Source organism: Chrysemys picta, chromosome 23, assembly GCF_011386835.1.
Source record: "Chrysemys picta bellii isolate R12L10 chromosome 23, ASM1138683v2, whole genome shotgun sequence".
In the NCBI taxonomy this organism is placed as follows: Eukaryota; Metazoa; Chordata; order Testudines; family Emydidae; genus Chrysemys; species Chrysemys picta.
The window spans coordinates 7,981,979-8,007,319 of record NC_088813.1 but is presented as its reverse complement, the minus strand read 5'-3'; the positions used below and the strand labels follow the sequence as shown (position 1 = coordinate 8,007,319).

The following is a 25,341-nucleotide window of genomic DNA, read 5'->3' as shown; positions in this document are numbered from 1 at the left end:
GACGCGATATATCGATCCCTGAACGCGCTCACCGTCGACTCTGGAACTCCACCACAGCGAGCGCCGGTAGCGCAGTCGACGGGGGAGCCGCGGTCGTCAATCCCGCGCCGTGTGGACCCCAGGTAATTCGATCCAAGATACTTTGACTTCACCTATGCTGATCGCGTAGCTGAAGTTGCGTATCTTGGATCTATCTCCCCCGCCCGCCCCCAGTGTAGACCAGCCCTAAGTAGCAGAGTTGTAGAACAGAACCCAGCTCTCCTAACCACTGTTAGGTCACAGCAGTCCCCCGCCTAAAACTTTTCAGCCCATACGCAGGATTGAACATGATCTGTTGCCTACAGGCTTCCAGGGGTGGAGGTGGAGAAGTCTAATGGCTTGGTTGTCATGCCTCAGTTTGCCTAGCTGCAAAGGGGAGATATTTTACCAGGGGCTGTGTGTGTGGATTCCCAAAGCAATTTAGGTATTTAACTGCCCTTGAAGTCAATGGGAGTCAGTACCTTAACACCTTTGTGAAACCTAGCCCTGAGGGATTCATGCTTGTAGAATGCTGGAAGCAGATGCACACTCAGCATCAAAACACTTCCCTGTCTCTCTTCTACTGACATCATAATATTGGCCCTACTGCAAAACTAACATTGGCCTTAGGCCAGTGTGCTTTCAAACCGTTCCAGCCGTCAGCTCCCCACACTCTAAGTAAAATTAAAAATCTGCCAGAAATCGTTGGGTAAAGACCACTGCCGTGACTGACTTCTTCATAATCCTTCCAAAGAACTTGATTTACTTAATACAGCCCGCACCCACAAGAGCTGTTTAATACAGTTTCAAATAAAATAAAATACCACAGACAGTAAGCCTCTTCAGCTGTGCATATAAGGCTATCCAGCTCCCTTTCCGCTTCAATGCTGGGGTACGCCCTTGCTCTGTCAAACCTCATTAGAATCACCATGTGCATCCAACCCTCCCCAGAGCTCCGTTCCTCAGGACAGGGCTATTTAAAGAGGATGTAGAATATCAGATCCAGTCTTTTGAGCTGGCTAGACGTTGATAGCATGCTGCATCCCAGCAAAGTATTCCAACGCCAGTGGGCAAGAAAGTTAGATTTACAACAGACTAAGAGAATGAAGGAAATATGTTTAGTGATGCTTAATTGAATTATTTGCGTATCGAGTCTGGGTTTATAGTCCTTCACCAGCGTAAGAAGACAGATATGTGGTGAAATGTAAAGGCATAAGTGTTAGGCCCCCTGGTTCCTTCCTTAAGCTATTTTCCCCTCTGTTACAAAACCCCACCCTTCCTCCAAGTTCAGCTGTGCAGAAAGTAAGACTTGTACTAAACATCCAGCCACGTTCTTAAGGGAATAAATCTGTCCAGTGCAGACAGCTACCAGGGCTTTGTGAGCAACCACACAAGGACCAACAAGAATGACTGTTTTAAAAGGAGATGCCTCTATTTTCAAAAGAGACTGAAAATCAGGTCCCTTTAAGAGATCTCAATATCAATACCCAAAAGTTCGTTACTTTCAACTACTGAGAGAAATCTCTTCTAAGTGGAGACTGCCCAACAGTCCCTGTATTTTACTGAGTCAAGAAGATGATGGCCCTTTCTTCTGGTTTGTTTAAAGAAAGCCTGTGTGTTTAAACCACGTGAGCAGGCAGAGTCCAGCAAGCCATCCCCACCCCTCCATCTCCTTCCTCTCCATTATTTACTGCCATCCATGAAGAAAATAAGCTGCCACTTAGCGGAACTCAATTCCGATCCATCCTTCCAGTTCCCAACTTGATCCCCCTCGGCACTCTATTCTCTCCGAGAGGCAACACGGCAGCCTAGAGGCAGCCTCTCATCCTTCTGCGCTGTGTGAAGCTTAGGCTGGAGGGGGGCAGTGGGCAGGCGAGAATGTCACTCCGGGTGAATGTGCTCCGGTGATGCTATGTGGCTGCAGAACTGAGGAGCGCCAACGTGCGTGGGGGGGGGGGAGGAGAAGGTTTAGCTAGCCAAACTCAGCACAGCTGCCTTATTATATAGCACGTAACCTTTCTCCTGCGTGAGGTGGGTCCTGTGCAGGAGGTCTCAGCAACATGCCCACTACCTTACAGTCTCTGGATGCCTATAAAAGCTGACCCAGGCAGCTGGCTGGAGTTAGCCACTGACCCCCTCCTAGGGCGCCTGTGCGCTGGGCTCGCTCGGCTCCCCAAGCAGAGATCACGTCCCCAAAGCAGGATGCCGTGGTGGTTTGTAGGATCGTTAGCGGGGAGTTGAGAAGAGCCAGCACGAGGAAGGGCAAGGTCGAGTAGCAGGGAGGGGTCTGTCTGGGTTTTGCCGCCTTCTGAAGGGATTTCATAGATTAAGAAAGACCAATTTAATTAAAAAGAGAAAAAAACAAACCAATAAAGTCAAATTGGCAGCAGGCGCTCCAGCCCCCAGCAAGACGACAGAAGCCAGATGATGTAACACAGGCTGAGGCCAGATTCCCTGGGGCTAGGCATGATGTGAGGACCTAGGGCCGATCAGGACAGAGCAGAAGATGGGGCTGAAATAAGCACAGGGTCAGTGAGTGACCAGCATCCAATTCATGAACTGGGACCAAAGTTAGTTACCCTGTTCTGCATGGGCTAGAGGCAGAGGAAAATCCAGTACAGGTTACTAACCCCGTCGTCACCCCATGGGCAGTGGGTGAACCACGGGCTGGGGGAGGCCCCTGAGCACAGGGCAAGCAGCCCCAATGCCTCTAGCCCACCCCAAGCCCCAACACGCTGTTCCCTGAAGAGGAGCAGGCAGGAGCCTGCCTGGGCTGGGGACAAGCAGGGCTTTGGGGTCGAGTGTGGGCAGGGCCACTGTGGGCTGTTTGGGCAGCACAACCTCCCCCAGCCTATACACTACCCATCCCTCAGCTCCCCGTCCACTCCCCGGATTGTCCTGTCCCCTCAGGCACTTGGCTTTCCCCACATCACTGTTCATACCGTGGTCCATGCTAGGTTCCCCCTTCTCCCCTGGAACACTGAGGGGGGGAGAGCATTGAACATCTGCGTGTTCCCAGTGGGTTCAGTCCCCGTGTGGGCGTTAGGATCCCTGGGTTTTAATTCTAGGTCTGACCCTCATCCACAGACACTCACTTGGCTTCCAGGCCTGAGCGTCTCCTTCCCCCGCGGGGATGATGATGTTTGTCCACCTGCATTAAGTGTCTGTCCAAGTGCTGGTTGTCACGAACATCCGGTGCCCGGGAAGGGGACTACACAGCAGCTCTGAACTCGATGGGAAATGGAGGCCAGGGCAGAGCTAGAAGTGATCGTACAGAGCAAGCTAAACAAGAACTTGCAGTCAGAGGCTGCTCGCGACACCAATGCTATTCCTAGATTGAAGCAGACGGGACCTCGCAAATACAACCAGGGAGCTGAGAGTGGCTTGCTGTGAGCGCACCTGGAATGCAGTTCTGCTCCCCAGCCTAGACAATGACGATATGCTTTTTGCCATAGGGATTCTTTCCTGAGTTGATCCAGGCAAGGTGCTCAATCCCCCCCTTTACCCCTATAGAGGCCCAAAGGTGGGGTACTGGTCTGTGAAGACAAAGTTCAGGAGAAAAGCACATTTGAATGAGAAGCCTTCGAAGGATGGTGCTGGGGGGAGAGAGAGGTCACGCTACAGAAATGGAACTGGGGAAAGTTTTACCTTAAAAGGGTACCAGGGCTAGGGCCGTGCGTAGGAGGAGGAGAGGAGATTTCTTTGTTTGACTCTCCCATGTCTCCAACACCCTCGGCTGAGCTTCCGCACAGCGTGTTATTTATAGGAGGTTATGGTGGAGGGGGAGTCCGGGGGCAGAGGGCTGTTGGCGTTTTGTTTCTTTATACTCCATTGCTTTGGCTTTTGTTAGAGGTGCCCAGAGGGGTGCCTAGACATTACTCACTTGGTCATTGTTCTTCCCCAAGAGCCTTTTGTTCTGTCTCATCCCCCCAGTATTTCCAGAGGGATCCTAGAATCTACACCTCTCTCCTTGCTGACCTGTGAGTTCATGTCAGAGTAGCTCAGGTAATAGCAGTGGTTATCATTAGAGCACCAGCAGAAGAAGCGCACTTCCTTGTTTGGGTAGGGCCTACGTAAACTGTAGTTTCTCCCCCCCCCACCCCCTCAGTTCTGTGGTTTGGCTTTAGTTTGCGGGTGGGGTGTGTGTGTGTGTGTGTGTGTTTTCCTTTGGAAGCAGGGAAAGATGCTGTAGCACCGATTGGAGTCAGGTATAAGGTATCAGCCAGGATGCAGACAGCTCTGCCAGGAAGGGGAGCTTTGATCCTTGGAAACATCCCTGGTTCTAGGCCTCTCCCAGCCAGGTGTTACAGAAGTTGGCATTTTATCCCAAGCCCCAGCAGATTCTGCCACCTCCATTGTCCAGACGCGCCACTGAAATGAAATTAACTAGCCGTCTGGCTTATTGCCCGGGCAGGGTAAACAGGAGACCTGGGCCTCTCCCAGTTTAAGGCCCATTCCTGCCGTCTCACCCCGCTGCTGCCTGCGATCCCGGAGAGCTGCTCCTACCCCCAGCCTCCCATTCGCGGGCCTCTCCTGCCACCAACCTCCTGTTCGTAAGCAGGGGGTAGAATCACCAAGTTACACACACGGGCTCAGGCGGTGGGGCCTGCCTTCCAAACACGCCTGGACTTGGGAGGGTTGGGTCAGCCCATTACAGCGAATGGGGTCCCCAAGGATCAGAGCCAGCTCTAGGTTTGGATTTCAAACAGCCCGACCCTGGTGCATCCCTACAGGAGGGATCTCACACTGCCTTTTCTCCTTTGCTGCTCCCTTCCCCCTTCTGTGCCCTGCTTCTGCTCTCTTCCTTTAAAGCCCTCTGGGGAAATCAGTGCTTCGGAAAGGGACTGGAGAATGCACAGAACATGCTGCCTGAGGTCAAACCAAGAAGAGCCGCTCCTGGCTGATGAGATGTCCAGTGGCTGCCCGTTGTGCTGCCCAGCCCCCCTCTACCATCCCTCACCCCCTCTGCCATTTTCCTGTAACCCACAGCAGTGACTCTGCCGCGGGGAGCTCTGAGGCCGAGTGGCAGCGGGCATAAAGGGGGCCTACGGATTACAGGAGTCTACTGGCTCTGTCTGTTACATTCTAGCTCAGGGGTCGGCAACCTTTCAGAAGAGGTGGGCCGAGTCTTCATTTATTCACTCTGATTTAAGGTTTTGTGTGCCAGTCATACATTTTAATGTTTTTAAAGGTTTCTTTCTAGAAGTCTATAATATAGAACTAAACGATAGTTGTAGGTAAAGTAAATAAGGTTTTTAAAATGTTTAAGAAGCTTCATTTAAAATTAAATTAAAATGCAGAGCCCCTCAGACCGGTGGCCAGGATCCGGGCAGTGTGAGTGCCACTGAAAATCAGCTCGCGTGCCACGAGGTCTCAAAAATCTGTATCGCTCTAGTCATCACTACCATTGGGCGATGTACGGACAGACACAGGCACTGACTCTGTGGGTGCTCCGGGGCTGGAGCACCCATGGAAAAACAATGGTGGGTGCTAAGCACCCCCTGGTGCCCCCCAATCAGCGCCTCCTCCTGCCCACCATGATCAGCTGTTCTGCAGCATGCAGGAGGCGCTGGGGACAAGCGAGGGTGGGGTGCACTCAGGGGAGGGAGCAGAATGGCACAGGAAGAGGTGGGGCAGGGGTGAAGCCTTGGGGAAGGGTGAGATGGGGGTGGGGCCTAGGGCAGAGCACCCCCAGCACATTAGAAAGTCTGCCTGTACGTACAGACACTACAGCAGGAGTTCTGTATATATACCCTGCTAATTCTGTTTTTGAGGCACGTAACTGCGGGGCTGGGTGAGAAGCAGATTTTCTACATGGCTCCGTGTGCTGACCCTCCCTGCAGGACACAGGCACCGCCCACACAGCTCCCATTGGCCACAGTTACCCGTTCCCGGCCAATAGGAGCTGCGGGGGTGGTACCTGAAGGCAGAAGCAGAACTCAGACCCCCTGTCCTCCCTCCCACACAGACATGCCAGCCACTTCCGGGAGTGGCGGGCAGGGAGCCTGCCTTAGCCCCACTGGACTTTTAACAGCCAGAGATCGTAATTGATGGTCAGAGGCTCCAGGATCGACCAGTCCATCGCAATCTATCGGTTGGTGGCCAGTGGTTTAGGCTCTAGACAGCTTGATTTGGGTTCACACGTAACCCTTGGTTTCCAATATTCTCCCTCACTGGCACCCGAGTCACAGTTGTGTGAGCACGGAGATGGTTAGTGAACACCAGTGTTGTGTGCTTCGCGGAACTGCGTCCTGAGGGGTAACTGATAAGCCACCACGTGCAGTCATTTGGGAACAGCAGGCCGGGCACTTCTGTGAGCGGTCAGTGGAGAAGAGACTCTGGGAGGACGCGGGGGTTGGAGGGGGCGTCTCGCTGCCTGCACAGACAGGGCTTGTGCTGCCAGAGGCTGGGGGCTGATCCCCAGCAGGGACAGACCAGACTGCTTCACACTCAGGGCAGCGCTAGTTTGGAATCAGCTCCTCTTTTCTAGCTGCCTCTGTGAACACACTATTCCAGAGCACAAGAAGTGGTTTGACTCCAGACTAATTACCCCACTTCCAGCCAAGATGGTCCCCAGACCAACAGGGGGGCCAATGCCAACTCTTACCCCTGGCATCTCCACTTTGGATCTTCGGGGAAGACCATGAGAGCCCCTCTCGCCCGGCCACTGTGGTGGTGATTTCACTGCCAGCTGACCCTAGCTCGGTCCCCTCCTTCCCTGTTGGATGATCCGGCCCACCTTGGCACGCAGCCTGGCCCCAGCTCTCTTCCCCAAACTGGTAATTAAGGCAATAAAGCAATTTCAAAACAAAACCAGAACTGAAAGGAGTTTCCGGCACAGCAGCCGCGAGCCCTGGCCAGGCCGGGAGGAGAAAGTTCCAATCCAACACCACAACGTTCCAGAGCCGGGTATTTTTAGTTTTCTCTCTCTCTCTTCCAAGACTCACGCAGCTGGGTTGTTTTTCTGGCAGCTCCGTTTGTTTAACTAGGGTCAGAGCTGGCCTCAGGGCCCCCAGGGAATTCTGTGAAAAAGCCCAGCATCCGAGGGATAAATATTACGCAGGCAGGTCTGGGGCCAGAACACCCATTCTCAGCGGGAACCTGCCACTGCTCTAGAATCTGGAGAAATGTAGTAACTAGGGATTGAACTCACGACCTCCGGATCTAGGAGCAGTCCTAGACTCAGGAGCGGTCACAGACTCTGCTCTGGGGCTCAGGCACAGAAGGGGATACATGGCACATGCTAAACAGTGACTAGCTCCTCTACGAGCTATTACGCTTTAAGGAGGCCAAATCCTGCTCTTGGTCTCACCTAGGGTGACCAGACATCCCAATAAAATCAGGACTGTCCCGATATTTAGGCGTTTGTCCCACGTCCCGACCGATGTTTGGTCGGGATGCAATTTGTCCCAATATTTTGCACTCCTGTTTGGTTTTTTTTCTTTGCTCTGCCGGTGGGACTCCCCCCATGTGTCCCGATATTTTCTTCATCCCATCTGGTCACCCTAGTCTCACCTGGTGCAGCTAGAAGGATTTACTGGCGTGACAGCCCGGCCACACGCTGTGATGGTTTGATTTATGTCCCCCTTTAGTGGCTAATCCATGTAAGGTCAGAGTCTGTTGCTTCCAGCCAAGGGAGTGAAAGCAATGGGCGTTAGGTGCTTAAATAAACTTCAGATCTGCCCCTCGACTCCCTTGGCTGGACGCAACGGACGCTCTTGCGAGCAGTAGTGATGAGACTCCCTGGAGCACTGTTCAAGCTGGGTATATACGCAGGGGGTTGGGCGGGACCGCACTCCGGCAGCTAGCCCAAGCTACAGCCTGCATTGCCGCGGCCACGCGGCTACGTTTGGGCGAGCGAGTGTGTGCGGGTAGGTCCACCCGAGCCAGGAACCGCGTCTCCCCGCTGCAGCGGAGATGTACCCTCGAATGACCCAGGCAGCAGGTCAGTTAACAGCATCTGTTTGGAGCGAGAGAGTCAGTGAGTGAGACATGCTGGAAACAGGGTTTTTTTGCAGGTCGTTCAAGGGCTAAAAAGCTCCCCTGCAATCGCTTGGCTGCAGCCCAGGCTGGAGGAGCGGAGATGCCCAACAGGAAGATATTTAACTATGAAACAATGACGGCTATTTCTACCTACTGCTCCTTTAAACCTTTTCACACTCAGGCCGTTCAGTGCAGCCTGTCCAGACGCGCCCTGCACTCCCTCGTGCAGACTTGACCTTTGTTCTTTGTTGCCTTCAGATTGATCAGGGATCCCTCCATAAACAAAGAGCAGGTGGAGAACAGGCAGGGAAGGGATTGGTCTTCCCAGCTCAATGAGGATAAATCAGCTTTTCTGGAGGTTAAAGTGGACCTTGTCTCATCCGACGGTACAGCCCAGATCACAATGCACCAGAGGAGAGCCAAGAGCTACGACAAAATCCCATTGTTTTCATCATGCCGGAGCCAGAAGCATCGTTTTAAAAGATGATCCTGTTTGTTCAGAGTTATTTCAAGATTCCCTCCCTGTCTCCTTAGTGTCTCGGTATAATTGAGATGATTATTGGGGGGGGGGGGGGAGAATAGGGATGGAGGCAGAGCAGCAACCTAACAGGAACAGATGGCGCCTACATCCCCATTTCTCATGAAGTGGAGGAATTCTAATGGGCTTTTAGAGTCAGCTTTGAGAGTGGAACTCTTAATTCACAACCCATTAAGCACAGATCAGTGACAATACTTGGTGTTTCCCATACACAGCCCTTTGCAGACAACAACTGGAGTGATGGGGGCGCATTAGCCCCATTTTACAGGTGGGCAAACCGAGGCATGAAAAGATCAAGGGCCTGATAACACGGTCATGGCAGTGGCAGCGCTAGGAACTCTGGTCCCCTGGCTTTCGCTCTCTTGTTCTCTTTCCAGAAAGTGTCACTCCCCTGTACAAGTGAATCCCTGGCCTGGGATGTGTACCCCATTTCTGTGTTGTGGGGGCAGGGCGCATTTCTGGGCTCCCACTCTTCTCCAGTCTAAGCAGGCCCATCTGGCTGCTGCAGCCGATGCCAAGCCCTTTGTCACCTCATTCCCATGGAAGGATCCGAAAGCCAGCTCGGGAGGAGTGTAGGGAGCACATTCCCGACTTGGGTGACTTGGTTTCATGGGACATTTGCAAGAGTCACTTGGCCAATCCGGCCCACTTCTCGTTCATCCCAGGATGCAGCACGGACCCGGCTTCCTGGGCCTCATGGGGGCGCTCATATTCCAGGGGGAATACGAGCGCCCCCCCCGACTCTCAGGCCAATGCCCAGGGCTTAAATTCAGCCAGAGCTGTCCAGAGCAGAGCTCCGGAAAATATTTTAGCCACAGGGCTACAGCCCCAGTACCCCGCCCCCCACCAGGTGGGGCTGAAGCCCTGGTGACCCCCACAAAGAATGGGGAGAGGGGCGTGGTGGGCTCCAGGAAATACTCTGAGAATTTAAGCCGTTCATGACAACTCACTAGGACTCGCTCCCGCTGACCACACGGATGCTGTATCTCACTGCCCCCCCCCCCCAAATCTCTTCACGTGGTTTCAGACCCTTCAGCTCAAGGACCGTCTCCTCTGCGGTTCCTGCCACCTCCAACCTCATTCATGCCCGGCCCCCACCCCAGTCGGGAACATCTTATCCCCCTAACGAGGCCCCTTTGCTTCTCCCCCCTAGCGTTCAGCTGTGACGGTGTCCGGGGAGAGATGGCGCGACGAGAGGGGCTATAGAAAAGAGCTGCATCAAAGTGCAATTCCCCGTTCACCAGCATCACGCTCGTCGTGCGCTGCGGGAGCGAATCCCTCTGCTTGAGAGATGCTGGACTAGATGTCGAGCCGCTAGCTCCGGCAGCTGCATTTCAGGGCAAGCTTCCCCCACCGCCAGCCCCCTTCGGAGCAGGCCGGTCCTGCCAATGGGGAGCCGTTCACAAGAGGGGGGCTAGTTAAGGGAGCTGCAAATGGCTACATGGCACCTGAAGAGGCCACTGGCACTGGGTGACCCTTCCAGTGCATCTGCTCCAGACTGGCTGTAACGTCAGAGCTCCTGGGGCCCAGATCTGCAATGGGAAATGGGCCCTGGGACTCATCACAGCCCCCCAGGACTCAAAAGGCCATTGCGTGGGGAGCCCCTCCTTCCCCCCACCCCCACCGCACCGTTGACATAGAGCGCGACCCAGCAGGGTGTGAGCAGAGCGTCTCCGAACAGTGGGGAGAAATGGGCTCGGTGGGACGGGGCCTCTCCCACCAAAGGGATCTGCAGAACAGCCAGGCCAGCCTAGCCCTTAGAACAGGGAAATCAGCAACCCCAATTCCCAGCAACTCGCTCAGCTAGAGAGAACAATCCCAGGCTGCCTCATGGGGTAGGGGGAAATCGAGAGGCCCAATGGAGGCTTGTAAAGCACCAAGGGCACTGGGTGACGGCCCATGTGTAGCACCAGCACCTGCTGCCAGCCCCCTGGCTGGAGGGTCCCATCAAGTCAAGGAGGTGAGGGCTGAGATGCTCAAGGCTCCAGCCCCAGCAGTGTCCATTTCCAGCTCTTCACAGCGCTCTGCCTCTTCCTTCCAAAGAAGACAGGCTGTCTGGTCTCTGCCCAGCTGCAGTGAAGAGCTGGACGGATGCCTGGTGGCAAATATGGAGCTCGGAGCCCAGGCCAGCTGCCGGGGGAGAGCTGGGATATAGCAAGGCCGAGATTTATTTAACCAGCCTATCTAAGGCACATCAGCAGCAAGCCAATTGACAGAAGATATTGGGAATAGCCCGACTTCAGGCACTGGCTCCAGAACACAGCTGACAATGGGTAACTCCAGATCTGGCAAGGGGATCACTCAAATATCTGGAGCCACCTCACGCACGGTCTGGAGACAGCACAGAGACACAGCTCTGTAGGGGACCCAAGTTAGGAGCCTCCCTCTCCAAGGTGTCTACTTCACACCCCTCATTTCAAGGGATGTCGCTCATTTCAGCCCAGAGTTCCACGTTCCTACATTTCACACCACTGCATGGCCCTCCACTGTTATTGATGGAAATCTCCATCTACTTAGGTAGATATATACACCCCACACACACACTGTATCCATGTGCCTCACAATCTAGTGTATTTATCCTCACAATCCCCCTGTGAGGCAGGGACATGCTGTTATCCCCATTGTACAGATGGGAAACTGAGGCACGGAGATTAAGTGACTTGCCCAAGGTTGCACAGGAAGTCTGCGACAGAGCAGGGACTTCAACCCATGTGTCCCAAATCCTAGGTTAATGTTCTAACCACTGGACCATCCTTCCTCTCTACATCAGAAAGAAAGATCCATGGAACTGAAGTTCTAGGCAATCATCTACACCAAAGAGCGGATTCCCACTCCTCACTTCCACTGCAACCTTGTGATCTCATTTTGGGTCTGGGTCATGTATTGAACCCACCATGACCCAAGCGTGCAACAGAAGTGTAACCTCCACCAAGAAACCACCGTTTGGAAACCTCTGTTGAGGTTACTGAGCTGGGTGGGAAAACGAGTCTCAGAAGTTCTTTCAAAATTTCAATTCCTTTGTCAGTTCTATTTTTGACTGACAATTTCCTCCAACCAACTGGAGACGTTAAGGCCTCGATCCTGCAAAGATTCACGCGTATGCTTAACTTTAAGTACAAGGAACAGGGGCTATTCACTGGGCTGAAAGTTAAGCATGTGTGCCTGAAAAATTAGATTCTACAGTATTTACACACACACACGCTCAGTGGGACGTATTTCAGCTATGGTGGCTAACAGCATAAGACCGAGTCAGACGACTTCAAAAGAAACAAGAAAAAAAAAATGCAGATGGACAGACCTTGCCCAGCTCCCTTGTCAATACTGTTGTAGAACTTCTCCCCCTGGAGTCAGAAGTGTCAGCTCCTCAGGTACTGGGAGCCTCTTCCTCTCAATTGTAAGAATGCCAGGTTAATGTACCGAGCTATCAACATTTAATAACACTAAATGGCAGACTCGACCTATTGTATCTGGCCCATGGGGAAATCTGTGCTATTGCGATAAGAATTTGATCCGCTGAAGAGCGTATGCACATTAGACACTAAAATAAAGGCTAAATTCTTCAAAAGAAAGTGACCAGTGACTTGGGTGGCCCAACTTCAGACTCCTGAGAAGGGACAGATTTTGAGACAGGGCTGAGAATCCACCCTCTGAGAAGCCGGTTCGCAAGTTGGGTACCAAAAATCTCTGGTCATTTTTGAAAGCGTTGAAGTCTTAAGATTCTTCTCCATGAGATTTCCATCCAGAATCAGAAGACTCTGGCAGGCCTGGTGGCTTCTGTATATATGCAGCTAGACTAAGTTATGTACGGATCATACGGTAAGTGGCAGATGCCAGATTAGCAGGGTTCAAACCTATAACTTCTACTCCCAAAGACATACAGGACCCTAGCCACTGAGATAAGGGAGAACGCTTTGTTTTGAGTAGGCTTGGAGGGATTCGATTTTTACTGGTAAACTTCAATTTCAACACACACACACACACACACACACCATTGATAATCAAAATTTCCAGATCGGCAGAGTAACACAAATGCTGTTTGAGAACTAACTAGAGTTTGACTGGAGGCTAAAATGTTGATATGTGAAGTTGACAGCTTGTGCCAACGGTTTTCCAAGGTTTACCTTTTTGTCTCGTCATTAAATAACTCTCTGACCCCACCCACGTCATTTCCGACAACTGTGAAAATTTGTAAAAAAAATATATACATCTAGAAAAAGGCTTAAAAACAAACATTGATATTATCTGTCAAAATTGTATGGAATTGTGCCAAGCCTGGTTTTAAGTGGCAGGCTATTGTAGTCACTTCAATCAGCCACTAGAGGGAGACAGGGTCACACACATTATGTTGCACTAGCCTGCTCGTTTAGAATGGTTATGAATACACCAGCACTGGCCCAGAGACTCGGACATCTCCAGCCTCCCTGCATCCCCTTTCAGCCCCATCGGCAGTGTCCTGCTCCTATAGCTTCTACCAGACCCCACAGACCCTGGCTGCAGCACTGACCAGAAGTATCTTTCAGTGTAGGCCACATGAACAAGGATCCCTCCCCCCACACCCCAGCTGTGATGCTATGGTTATGCTCCTGCCTATTGAGAAAGGAGGTGGCACCATGACACAGTGCAAGGAAGCCCAGTTTCCAGCCCACGGTGAGGCTCCGAGGAAGGGCCCTGAGCTGTGCTTGGCTGCTGGGGAATTCATAGAATCTCAGAGTTGGAAGGGACCTCAGGAGGTATCTAGTCCAACCCCCTGCTCAAAGCAGGACCAATCCCCAGACAGATTTTTACCCCAGTTCCCTAAATGATCCCCTCAAGGATTGAACTCACAGCCCTGGGTTCAGCAGGCCAATGCTCAAACCACTGAGCTATCCCTCCCCTTCCAAGGTAGCCTGAATGCCCTCAGCATTTTCACCAGCGTCCGGGACGAGCAGGATGCTTTGCTTGACGCGAGAGCAAGGGGCCAGGAGGAGCCGGGGAGGACGGCACGGAACGTGTGCGCTCAGCAGAGGCTGGTGATTAGATGAAATCAGACGCAGAAGCTCCTGGACACGAGAAGAGCCGTTGTTCCCCCCACACCAGCAAGAGAGTCAAGGAGGATTCTTCCCATCCCCAAATCCTGAACCCAGCCAGGGGGTGGAGAAAGGGGATGGAGTTTAGGCTGACAGGTTCTGGTTCTTAACACATAGCTGCCCAATAAGCGACACAAACTCCACTCCGCTAACCTCAGCCACTCCACGGTCCCCACCCTCTGCAGTGCTGCCAATGCTCATGACTTTATCCCAGGTCTCTCACCAGTTGGTGTCGTGCACAAAGCCCCAGCTCCTGGAGGCAGGTGATGACATCAGTTTTAAATGAAAGTCTCCAGCCCTTGCAGCCATGAACAGCTGGAAAACCATGACCCCTAAAAGGTCAGAGACAAGGGGGCAAAGAAAACAAGCCCAGCAGTGATTATTATTTAAAACCGCATGGACTCTTATGCCAATTTCATGGTCTCTTGGGGGCTGGCTGGCGAGTGCCCAGGGTTGGTCGTGCTGCCTCTTTGCAATGACTCCTGCACCTAACACAGGTGAACCCCCAGCACTTCCTGTGTGGCTCCAACCCTAGACTCGCCCACCTGAGCACCCACAGCAAGTCTCCAGTACTCTCCCTACAAGAGCAGCCCCTCCCCTCATCTCCTATGCACACGGAGAAGCCCCCCATGCACACAGCCATCATCTACCACCAGCCCCATGCAAATACCCCCTGCTATACCCACCCTGGACTCCCCTATGCAGCTCTGCTGATGGACCTTCCTCCTGGCCTGCCCATCCCAGGCATGCGTCTGCAGGTACGTCTGGAGAGAAGATAAGCGTTCGCTAGGCAGGGAGAGTAAATTAGTTTTTAAGAGAGGAAAGTCTTGGAAACTAACCAACTGCAGGCAAAAATCTACAGCTTCATACTGGATCCTTCAGTGCTACACATGTACCCCTTTCCTCACTAGTCATCCTGCATCCAATGATGCACAGCTGATCAACCCAGAAACATCACACAAGACACATCATCCCCTGCATGCAGCAGCGTGATGGGCAACCCCAAGCCCACGCTGTGTAGACTGGGAACGCACTTCTCTCCGGGCAAACTCTTTGCACTGGGGCCCTGACCATCTTTGCCTGCCGAAGAGGCACCTGGACAGGCCAAAAAACTGCCACTGACTTTCCCCGTCCCTGTAGATACGGTCACAGAGAGGAGATTTACTGCGAGAGGCCCGGGTATCCGGAGCTCTTCCTGCTGTGGGATGTAACCAGCATGGCCTTGCTGCAGCCGGCTACACAAGCAGGAGCAATCTCAGCGAGAGAGATGCTTTCCTGTAATGCTGCACTGGAAACTCGGCCTCTGACAGGGATCTCAACAAGGAAAGCTCTCCGTGTAGTGGGACAAGGAATCAACCAGCTGCCTTCATCCCAATTCTCAGCACAGCCGCTATTGATGAGAGAGCCCAGCGCATGCATCTGTTCCAGAAACAGGGTTCAAAGCAGCGGGGCTACGAAGAGCCTGGCAGAGCCCAGAGGGGTACTTCCGAGGAGCCCCGAAACCACACGCACAGCAACCCAGTGCAAGCTTCCGAGCGACCCAAATCATGGATGGAGAGCAGCCGGCGTCCCCAAGTTGGTTCGCACCAGACCACGCGCAGCAGGACTCGGCATGAGGGAGCGTGTGCGGGGCGGGAGAGAGGTCTCCGACCAATGAGCTCTAGTTGTGATGGTTCGGGGTACTCTCTGCAGTGCTGGGAGGGTGGAGTGGGAGGTTATGAATGGATTATGGCTTTGCTACAGAGCCCAAGCCTACAGCCTTCACTCAGGCACCTCAGCCTCCCCTCGTGAGCCTGCTGGGTCCACAACGTTCCCAGCGGCTCTGCCCCGGGCCTGCCAGGCAGCTGCACTTGGACGGGAGCCCTCCCCTCTGCACTGAGCTGCCAAGTTCTGCTCCAAACAGCCGTCGAGCCCGTTCCCAGTACTAGACACGCAGCCCCCTCCCCTGGCAGGAATTAAACCTCCGCTGCCTCTGACACAAGGATCATCATCATCATTCCCATTTTACCGGCGGGGAAGATGATTTTTCAAGGCCAGGCAACCAGGCAGCAGCAAAGGTGGGACTAGAACCCGGGATCCTAGTGCTCAAGCCGCTGATCTGGCCCCTGAACCAAGCTGGCACGCGAGGGAGTGAAAGGAAGGCCACATTAACCTCTTCCATGCTGGTCATGCCAAATACAGCCAGGAAACACTTGTATTCAGTGCAATGGCACACGTGTCTCTCTCCAGATCTTTGAGCGAGACTTTCCAGCAACGTAGGGGTGAAAATTCTCCATCAGCCCCCCCTCCTCCCCGGGTTTCCCCCATAGCTAAGTCACCCATCTCACGGTGATTCGTTCCTGCTGATGGGAGGAGCAGGAACTCATGGCTGCCAAGGAACTGCCCCCTTGGGACCCGAGCCCTGCCATAGGGATCGTTCCCACAGAGCGGCTGTCAGGGGAGAGCCCCAAGGTAGTTAGCAGGGCAGGCGCTCGCGTGAGTTTCCCCCCCACACCCACCCACTCGGGCCCCTGCCAGCATGCCCGTGAGGGCCACTGCTCCAGAATCTCCCTGGCTCAATGACTTCCTGGGTCTCACATACGACACTCCTGTTAATACTCTCCAGAATGACATTCCCTTTTTTTTTTGCATTGCATCACATTGTTGACTCATATTCAATTTGTGACCCACTAGAACCCCCAGATCCTTTTCAGCTGCACTCCACCTCGCCCGTTAGCCCCCTTTGATAGTTGTGCATTTGACTTTTTTCCCCCTCTGGCTTTGCACTTGTCTTTCTTGAATTTCAGCTTGCTGATTTCAGACCCACGCTCCAATTTGTCAAGGTCATTTTGAATTCCAATCCCGTCCTCCAAGGTGCTTGTGACCCCTCCCACCTTCATTATCTAAGTCGTCCATGAAAATATTGACTGGTGCCGGGCCCAGGACAGACCGCTGCAGGACTCCAGTAGGTGCATCCCACAGTCTGTTAGCAAACCATTGATAGCTACTCTTTCAGCAGGCTCTTTCAACCCGTTTTGAAACCACCTTATAATATTTCCATCTCAACCACAGTACCCTAGTTTGCTTAGGAGAATGGCTTGTGGGACTGCGTCAAAAGACTTACAAAAATCTCAATGTATCCCATTTACAGCTCCCCCGCTGTCCTCTAGGCCAGTAACATACAAAACCCTAACACTTATGTCAGAGAACATGCCATTTAAATCCCCCACCAACATAGGAATTCCCTGGCTGTTACAAGTGCACGATTGTTAATACAGCCCTAGGCTTGGCATAGGCTTGAAGACTAAGCTAGCAAGACTTTCACTTACCTGTCCACAGAAAGCAGAGCTCCTCAAACCACTTCCAACACGCAGCTTGGGGGAAGAGCACCAATCACCCTGCAGGTCACCTCACGGCTGGAGGAGGAGGGGTAGCTGCTGCTGCAGGTGAAATGCATGAACTAATGATTTAGCTCCACCTGTGCAACTTATTAGCTGGAACCAGCCTGAGGGTAAACCTCAGAGGGAAGTGAAAGGAAACCTGGGTCCAGCTCTGCCCTCTCTCAAGTGCGGGGCTGGCAGGAGCGGAGTGTATCTGAGTATTTAATGCCCAGGGTGGCTAGCATTGTTCCTGGGAGTTGCATTAGGGTGCACAGAACTGCATTGTTACATTTAAGTGACTAAGGGTGAAGCTTGTGCTCCTAACTCTCCGAGGCGCTTTGGAAAGTCCCACCTTACATAAATAAAGCGACTCCAGCCCTTGGAGAGCCCAGTGCATGGGAGAATATGTGGAGGGCTCGTTCCCCCTCCCTCAAAGCATTGCAGCTATCTGCTTTCTAGTTCAGGAGGACTGGGCTGGGACACCCTTCCTTAATGGGAATATCCCATCTCCTAGAACTGGAAGGGACCTTGAAAGGTCATCGAGTCCAGCCCCCTGCCTTCACGAGCAGGACCAAGTACTGATTTTGCCCCAGATCCCCAAGTGGCTCCCTCAAGGATTGAACTCACAACCCTGGGTTTAGCAGGCCAATGCTCAAACCACTGAGCTATCCCTCCTGTGAAGCCACAGGCACCATTCGCAGCACTCACAACTGAGGAACACAGGAACCCCTCAGTGGTTCCCTGCTCTGCATCAGCAAAGCCCATCAGGCCTGACAAACTCACTGCACCCAACACACTGCTGGGTCTAATGTCAATTAAGCATTGTGGCACCAACCCAAAGGAAGCCCCATTTGCCTATTAAGTCAACAGGAAAACAGTTTGAGGAGGGGCTGGGGGATATGTAGCCATGGGAGATGAAGGTCAAAGTTGGGTCCTGGAAACAAAAGCGAATAAAATATATAAAATAATATAATAAAAAATATTAATAAATAAGAAAAGCGCTATCCTGTTTGTTCCCTCAGGGGTGGATAATAAAATGTCGTTTTGCTTCACCTTATATTTCCCCCAAACTCATTGTTTTGGCCCCAGAGACAGGCCAACCCCACCCCCCACCCCATGATCACCCCGTTTAGCACCAACAAATCTCTCTCCCGCTGAGGCGGGGGGGTAACAAAGTAACCCACAGTCCTGGGTGCTCGGAGAAAGTGTCACATGAGCCCCACCCTGCCTCCACATCCCTGGGGAACAATAACCCGAGCACGTGTCCTGGGTGGAGGTCAGGGGGCTTTACAAAGAACCACCGTCCCCAGAGTACACGGGTCCCACCGGAGAGGAGGGCTGGTCCAGTGGCTCCGAATCCCAGTCCCTTCCCAGACTGCCTGTGGGACCTTGGGCCGGTGACTAGATCTCTTTCTGTGAGGCCATTTCCCATGTGTGAAATGGGGATAAAAGCCGTTTGTTCTGTGCCTTGTCTAATTTGATGGGACGCTCTTTAGGCCCGGGGCTGGCTCTTGCTAGCACCGTGGGGCCCTGACCTCATTTGGGGCCTCTCAGTGTTACTGTAACAAATGATAAACCCTAATATTGCCGTGAGCAAACCCCGAAATTAAAGCAGCCCCATGCAAAATCCACAGCCGCGCCAAGCCCCGGATCCACGCCGAGCGAACAGCTCCGATCCCTGCAATGTTTGGGCTGCCGACGCTGCTATTTTAACCTTTCTGCTTTGCGTTGGAGCCTGATTTTACAAGGCAGCTGAAGGGCTGCTATTAAAACGCCCCCTCCGCGATCCTGACAGCAGCAGCCGACTTCCACAGAAAACGGCACGTCAGAGCCGAGGCCTCTCGGAGCCGAGTAAGTGTCTAGCTCCGTCAGTGACAGACGGCTCTCAGTACCGTACTAGGCGCCATTTGACTGCAGAGAGTGCGTGTTTCTTCCTCCCAGGATATTTGGATAGTTCCCCCTATTCTTCAAATCCTCCAGAGGAAGGCAGAGGAGCTGGGAGCCCAATTTCTGTAAGCCCGGAGGATTCCCTTGAACCTTTCCACCTCCTCCAGAGTGGGCATTTAGGGCTCGGCTGTGGCCCTATCACAGATTGTGTTTGGCTGATTTTTGTTCTTACATCTCCCTCCATTTGTCCCCTTTGAAATAAGTCACTTCCCCTGGACACGCCCTCCTTGGGGTGGGCCGGGGTTGGTGCCGGGTCTGAGTGCAGCATGCAACCAGTTGGGATGTGGTGCTGGTCCACGGGGAGGCAGTTGACGGAAGTTACCATGGGTACATACCCATGCCTCACCTAATGCTGTCTCTCCCGGGATACTTCAAGTGTAAGCTCTTGGGGGCAGGGACCGCCGATACATTACATGAATGTACAGCCCCTAGCACAATGGGATCCTGATCCCTGACCGGAACGTCATCAGCACAAATAAAAACTGGAAGCTGCACTGACAAATTTCCCGCTTTCTGGAAATGTGACCCAGGCCGGGCTGAGCTCGAGGTCTCAGTTTCATGGGGGCCCAGTGGTGGCAGAGCACGGCCCGGGGGGGCTCCGAAAAGAGGGGCGTGTGCCTAGCCCACGTTAAGCCAGACCAAGCGCAGTCCGTGGAGTCACCGGGCTTCTCCTTATTGCTGCCGAGTGAGGCTAACAAGGCTCCAGGGCAGGTTTCTCGTCATCTAACAAAGGGCAAGTCAGAGCTCACACACTACGACCGGGCAGGGTTATTTTGGAATTGGAGGTTTATGCTGCATTCGGTGCAGCCTGTGGGCAGCTGGCAAGCTGCCAGCCTGGCCCTCACAAAGCCAGCAATCCGTGCCCGGAGCTGAGGGGAGTGAAAGGTCACTCAACGCAAACCGCTTTTTTTTTTTAATTTGAATTCATTTGTCTCCTTTTCCGGGGAGCTCGGGACGCAAAAGGGCACTCAGCAAGATACTGATGGTGAACGTAGCCAAGAGCAGACCTGGGGCTTTGGGGCCGTCTCCACTGCGGTCGCGGGGTGTGATTGCCGCTTGAGCTGACACGCCTGAGCCGGCTTTAATCTAGCTAGCTCGGCTGACGGAAGCCGCAGCAGCCCTGCAAGGAATGTACCCGGTGTTCCAGGCGGGTTTGCACAGCCGGCACTGACGCTCACCTTGCCACGGCAGCACCGTTCTACTGTCGGAGCCGGCTAGATGAAAGCCAGCCCAGGCCCTCCCTGAATGGGAGACGCTGGATATTTGTCCCCAGCATGTTAAGGGGGAAGTCCCAGGCCCAGCCAGAGCCTAGCAACAACCTCGTTGGCCATTGGAACATTTTCCCAAGGGATGTGGTGGATTCTCTATCGCTCGGGAACCTTCCCCTCGGGCCTGGATGTCGAAGACGACGTGAATTCCAGCTCAACCACAAGTGACGCCCTGGGTGAGGAGCTCTGGCCCGTACTACCCAGGGGCTCAGAGCAGATGGTCACGATGGCTCCTGTCTGGCCTTTAGCTCAAGTCGGTCACTTCCCACCCTGCCCAGCTCAGGTGCTACACTGTGGCACAGAGCCTCCTTGGCGAAATGCAGAAGATCCCACTACTGCCGCTTTTCAAGGCTGTATGGGAGGCGCCCATCTGGTCCATTACCAACCACCTCCCTGGCGGCGAACAGAATGGGGACGAGCTGCTCCCTCTGGAAGACGCTCCTTCCTCCGCCCTCAGCTTGCTGAGAGGCTGCCTGGCTCGGGGTGACGCTCAGGTCAGATTTGTTTTTAAGAAGGGACGAGTTTCAGGAAACCAAATGGGCACATCCTGCAGCTGTTACTCAGGCAAAATTCCCACTGGTTTTAATGGGAGTAAAACCCGAGTGAGGACAGGCGAGTAGGGCCCAGCAGAAAAACAGTGGGTTCTTGCTTTTAAAAGATTTATTTACCCAAACTTCCCTCTGCCATATAATATTTAGCATGTCCCATTGTTAAAGCACTTCAGCCACGTTAACTAGTTGATCTTCACGACACCCTGGTGCTACCGATGATTTTCCCTTTTTTTGTTTTAAAACAGATGTGGAAACTGAGGCAGGGCCATGTTAAGTGTCGTGGCCACAGGCCGAGCTGGCGGCAGAACTGACGACTCATGTGATCAATCCACTGATAATATTTACAGCGCAGATTTTATCCAAGGATCTGTAAGTGCGCGACAAAGGAGGCGGAGTCTCATTATGCAGATGGGGAAACTGAGGCACGGTATGTTTATGTGACTTGAGGACACAGAGACACAGGGAAATCGGGGATTAGATTTAGCTAAACTGACTGTGTCTAGTGCCTTCCTCACTGGCTATAATAAATCCTGCTAGACTACACTGTGTCCCTGCAATGCTGGGTGCATCACAGCACAGGGCTAGTGCCTGAGAACCCGGCCGTGAGACGTCTCACTGCTCCCGCAGAGCAAAGCGCAAAGCATCAAACAAGCAACACGTAGGGAAAAATTAAACACCATGAGCCGGCCCAGTCTCGAGGCATTATTAAATGTTATTAAATATGAGTCAGGACGGAGCTAAAAGACATAGCTAGACGAGTGGTATATTGCCGCGGCCCCTTTAACAACTCCCAAGCCAGCACTGTTTGCTTCTCACCCCACCTTCCAGAGGGTAATTAAGGCCACAGTGAAGAATTTGGAACAGGACATTGGGAGTAGAATTAGAAACATTTCTAGGAAATTCCTCACACACAAGGAAATGGACAGCAGATGTTTTCCTTCCTCGGCAGGTTAATGCCGAGCTGCGATTTTCCCTGCTATTGGCTACAAAGGATCCTTTGACACAGACGGGCCTGCAACACCCCGACAGGCTGGGCTTAGCGAGGTGAGGGGGGAGTGAGGTCTCAGTGGGAATTTTGCCAAAGTCCCGATTTCAGAACTGGGGGGGCCTGATTCTCCTCTCACGGCTGTAAATCTCTCTACAGCCCCCACGACTATCAGATCTGAGAACCTTACAGTCTTTAATGCATTTATGCTTCCAGCACCAGAAATGCTATTGACCTGTTTTTAGATGAGGAACAGAGGTACAAAGAATAAAGCCAATGGGAGTTAGGCATCTAAATTGCTTCGAAGCACTGGGTCTAAGGAACTTAGCCCAGATCATGAAGGGAATCACTGGTTGACCAGGGAATTGAATACAGGTTTCCCAAACCTCTGGATCATCCTTTCTCCCCTGACTGCAGCAGAATTTAAACGGGTGTAAGCATGGGACAAGTCAGACTCACCGTACAATGTGTGACCCCCTACTGAGTTACTGGGCGGTACGGAACAGCTCCTTTGGTCTTGGTTTCTTTTAGCGCTAACAAAACCCAGATCCAAATGCCGCCCTCCCAGCTTCACAGGCGTTAGAAACCCAAACCCAGATCCAAATTCGGCAGGTGGCCCCTCTCTTTGCAAATCAGACCCCTGGAGCTGAACTCTCCCAGGCGTTAGGGTGATGGAAACCTTTGGTCCAGGAACTTTTCTCACTCCAGCTCTCACTTTCCTAGGGAACAAGGTGGTGTTGAGCTGTAGAGCAAGGATGGGAGAGACCCTGCGAGCGGAGCAGCTTGGATTGATACCTGGGCTAGTAAGTTACCTGGTTCTGCAATGAAGAGCTTATTCAGTAACCAGGTCATCTGCCCTCATGACTCACCCAGGTCCAGTGAAACGAGGATGATGTTTGTTTCCATCAGCCCTGAACTCACCCAGATGGAAAAGGAGGTTGAGGGGGAGGTTTTTTTACTTGGCCAAAGTTCACGAGTGCTTTTTTCTTGTGCCAGCCCGTGTGTGCGCAGGCATCTGTGGGAGAAGCGTGCAGCTGGGCACAGGTGTGCACCCCGGCGTGGCGTTTTGCACAGAGGAGTTGTGCCTTGCACACGGGAGGCAGCCCTTTGAAAGCATGGCCTTCTGCTCCGATTCCACCGTGCCAGGGCCTTGGCCGAGAGAGTCCAGCTACGGAGCGAACATCCAGAGGAGATCAGGCAAATCCAGAGTCTGTCCAAAACCTTCCTTTCGGAAAACGACTTTCCACTATAAGAATCCCAGCCCTGATGCCCCTCCCCTCCTCCACATGTACTCAAACGCTCCACCCCATCAATCCCTACCTGCCTGAAACGATGTAACACAAACAACCCTCCCCCACCCCCAAACAGCCAGAAACTCCAGAAAGTCCCCTAGAGACTTTGCTATTGCTATCGATTTAAGCACTATCAACTACCTCTAGTGATGGGCGGCCGCACATAATCCTAACACAGGTCGATATCATCTACCCAAGCTCCCATAGAAGTCAGTAGTGCTAGCATATTTGCAAGGGCTGCATGGCTGGATGTGCGTGGCTACAAGAGAAACAAGCCTTGAGCCTTTAACTTCTACCTCGTCGGACAGCAGCACGAATGCAGGATTAGATGTGGGCCTAGACAGCCCATACCTACTGTTCCACAGGGCTGGAGAAGGCTCCTCCGGTGCGCTGACTGCCAGGGGCAGAGGAAGCCGGGTTTGGAGTTTGCAAAACTTCAGTCTCGATTTTGCACAAACCGACCAACCAAACTAGGGATCAGACCCAGGTTCCCTTTCATCTGTAGTTGCAAATTAACCTGATGCACAGGGTCTCATAGCTGCAGATGACTAAGCTGTCACCTATGCATGGCTAACCTGGTGCCTGCGGGGGTACCTGCTGTCACATCCCTGCTTACATCATCACACTTTTAAAACACGCTGCACATCCTGGTCAAAGTTACCCTCCTCGCCCCCAGCCGTCTCTTTCCTGGCAGGTGCCAGGGCTGTGCAAAAGTCCCATGAGCACATGATCCAAATGCAAAAATGTGTTGTGTTTTTGTGACAATGCACCAACAGTGTGACCCTGCCCCCACGAGAGCAGCTTTGCAGAGGACCCAGGTGAAGAGACAGGCTTGTACCAACGTTTGAGGCAAAAGTTGACCTTTCCGGGAAGGGGATGGGAACTGATCAAACTTAAATGGCGAACATTTCCCAGGAAAAAGTCCACTTCCTCCCCTCCCCCTGCTGTGTCACGCAGCTCTAGGGCCAAATTCAGAGCTGGTGTAAGTGATTGCCACTCCGTTAAAGCTCTAGCTACACGGCAATCAGAGGTCTGATTGCAGAGCAGAGATATAGCTTCAGTGGAGCTGGGAAAGGCATACACACACGAGCTTTAATCAAGCTAGTGCGGCTAAAAATAGCCGTGAAGACACAGCAGGGAGGGCTGCATAAAACCCGCCCAGACCCCTGGGTACGACTTATGTTCCTAGCCCAGGGTGAGGTCTGTGCGGCTGCATTTTCACTGCTATGTTTAGCAAGCTAGCCTAGCTAGATTAAAGCAGGCAGGGGGTGTGCCCCTCTGAGCTGCAGTCACGCCCCCGATTGCAGTGTGGACCTGCCCTCACCCAACGGAATCCCATCTACACACCGCGGAAATGCTCCTATTGCTTCTTCACGTTCAGCCAGGTGCCCTCCTCAATGAAACCAGACACACCAGAGATCCTGCCCAGGCCCCGTCCGCTGACGGTTCCTGTCGCTGTGACAGTGGCAGGAGGGACTTCCTGGAGGAGACGGGAGCTGAAGGCCGCTGGCGAGTGTGACATTACACTCCAGATTCTTTATGAAAATATCCTTATAATATGGATATGACATAACTGAGATATGGTTTATGTAAGATGACTCATGTAAGGTACCATTGGAAAGGTTCTGATTTCCTGAATGTGATTATCCAATTTGTATGCATGTATCATTTCTGTATCTAAAGTTAGGAATATGGCCTATGTAACAATTACAACTGGGTGTGTGTTGGGAAGACACCCACCAAACGACAGGCCATCAGATTTGATGGGCCATTAGGAGGAACAACAAGACTGTGAAGATACTAATCTCTCTCCCTCCTGGGAGGCCATAGCTGTGAAACTACTAGGTCAGGTGGTCTTGTCACTTGATACTGAACATTATCTGGGACTTCTTGTAACTTTCCACTAAAAGGGGCGGGGGGTGTCAAGTTTGGGAAACAAAAGATTCCCACCTTCTGTAAAACTTATTTAAGGGTGGGGAGGAAGGCAAATGGAGAGGAAAGAAGAGGGACTGCTGAAAGTACCTGAAGGGACAAAGGAACTAACCTGAAGGGAAAGGCAGGGGTGAGTCCAGACTGAGAAAGGGGTCCGGTCTGTTAGAAGAAATAACTGGAACTCGGAGCTACAGAAACTCTGCATCCCGCCTAAATTCAAGATTTAGGGAGAGAAATGACTATTTGTAACCAATTTCTTTAGTGAAACAAGCTTAGTTTGCGTGTTTGGTTTTATTTGCTTAGTAGTCTGCTTTGTTCTGTTTGCTAACCCTTATAAGCACTTAAAGTCTACCTTTTATAGTTAATAAATATATTTTGTTTATTATTAAACCCAGTTTGTGC

General features: G+C 52.5%; 1 long non-coding RNA gene across 1 annotated transcript in view; it reads right to left on the bottom strand.

Moving 5' to 3' along the window:
- The window catches only part of LOC135977216 (uncharacterized), a 28,215-nt gene extending 10,327 nt beyond the window's left edge, over positions 1-17,888 (bottom strand). Inside the window, exon 1 of the long non-coding RNA XR_010594544.1 lies at positions 16,914-17,888. This is a non-coding gene — a long non-coding RNA (uncharacterized LOC135977216). The remainder of the gene's footprint in view (positions 1-16,913) is intronic.
- Between the last annotated feature and the right edge of the window lie 7,453 nt (positions 17,889-25,341).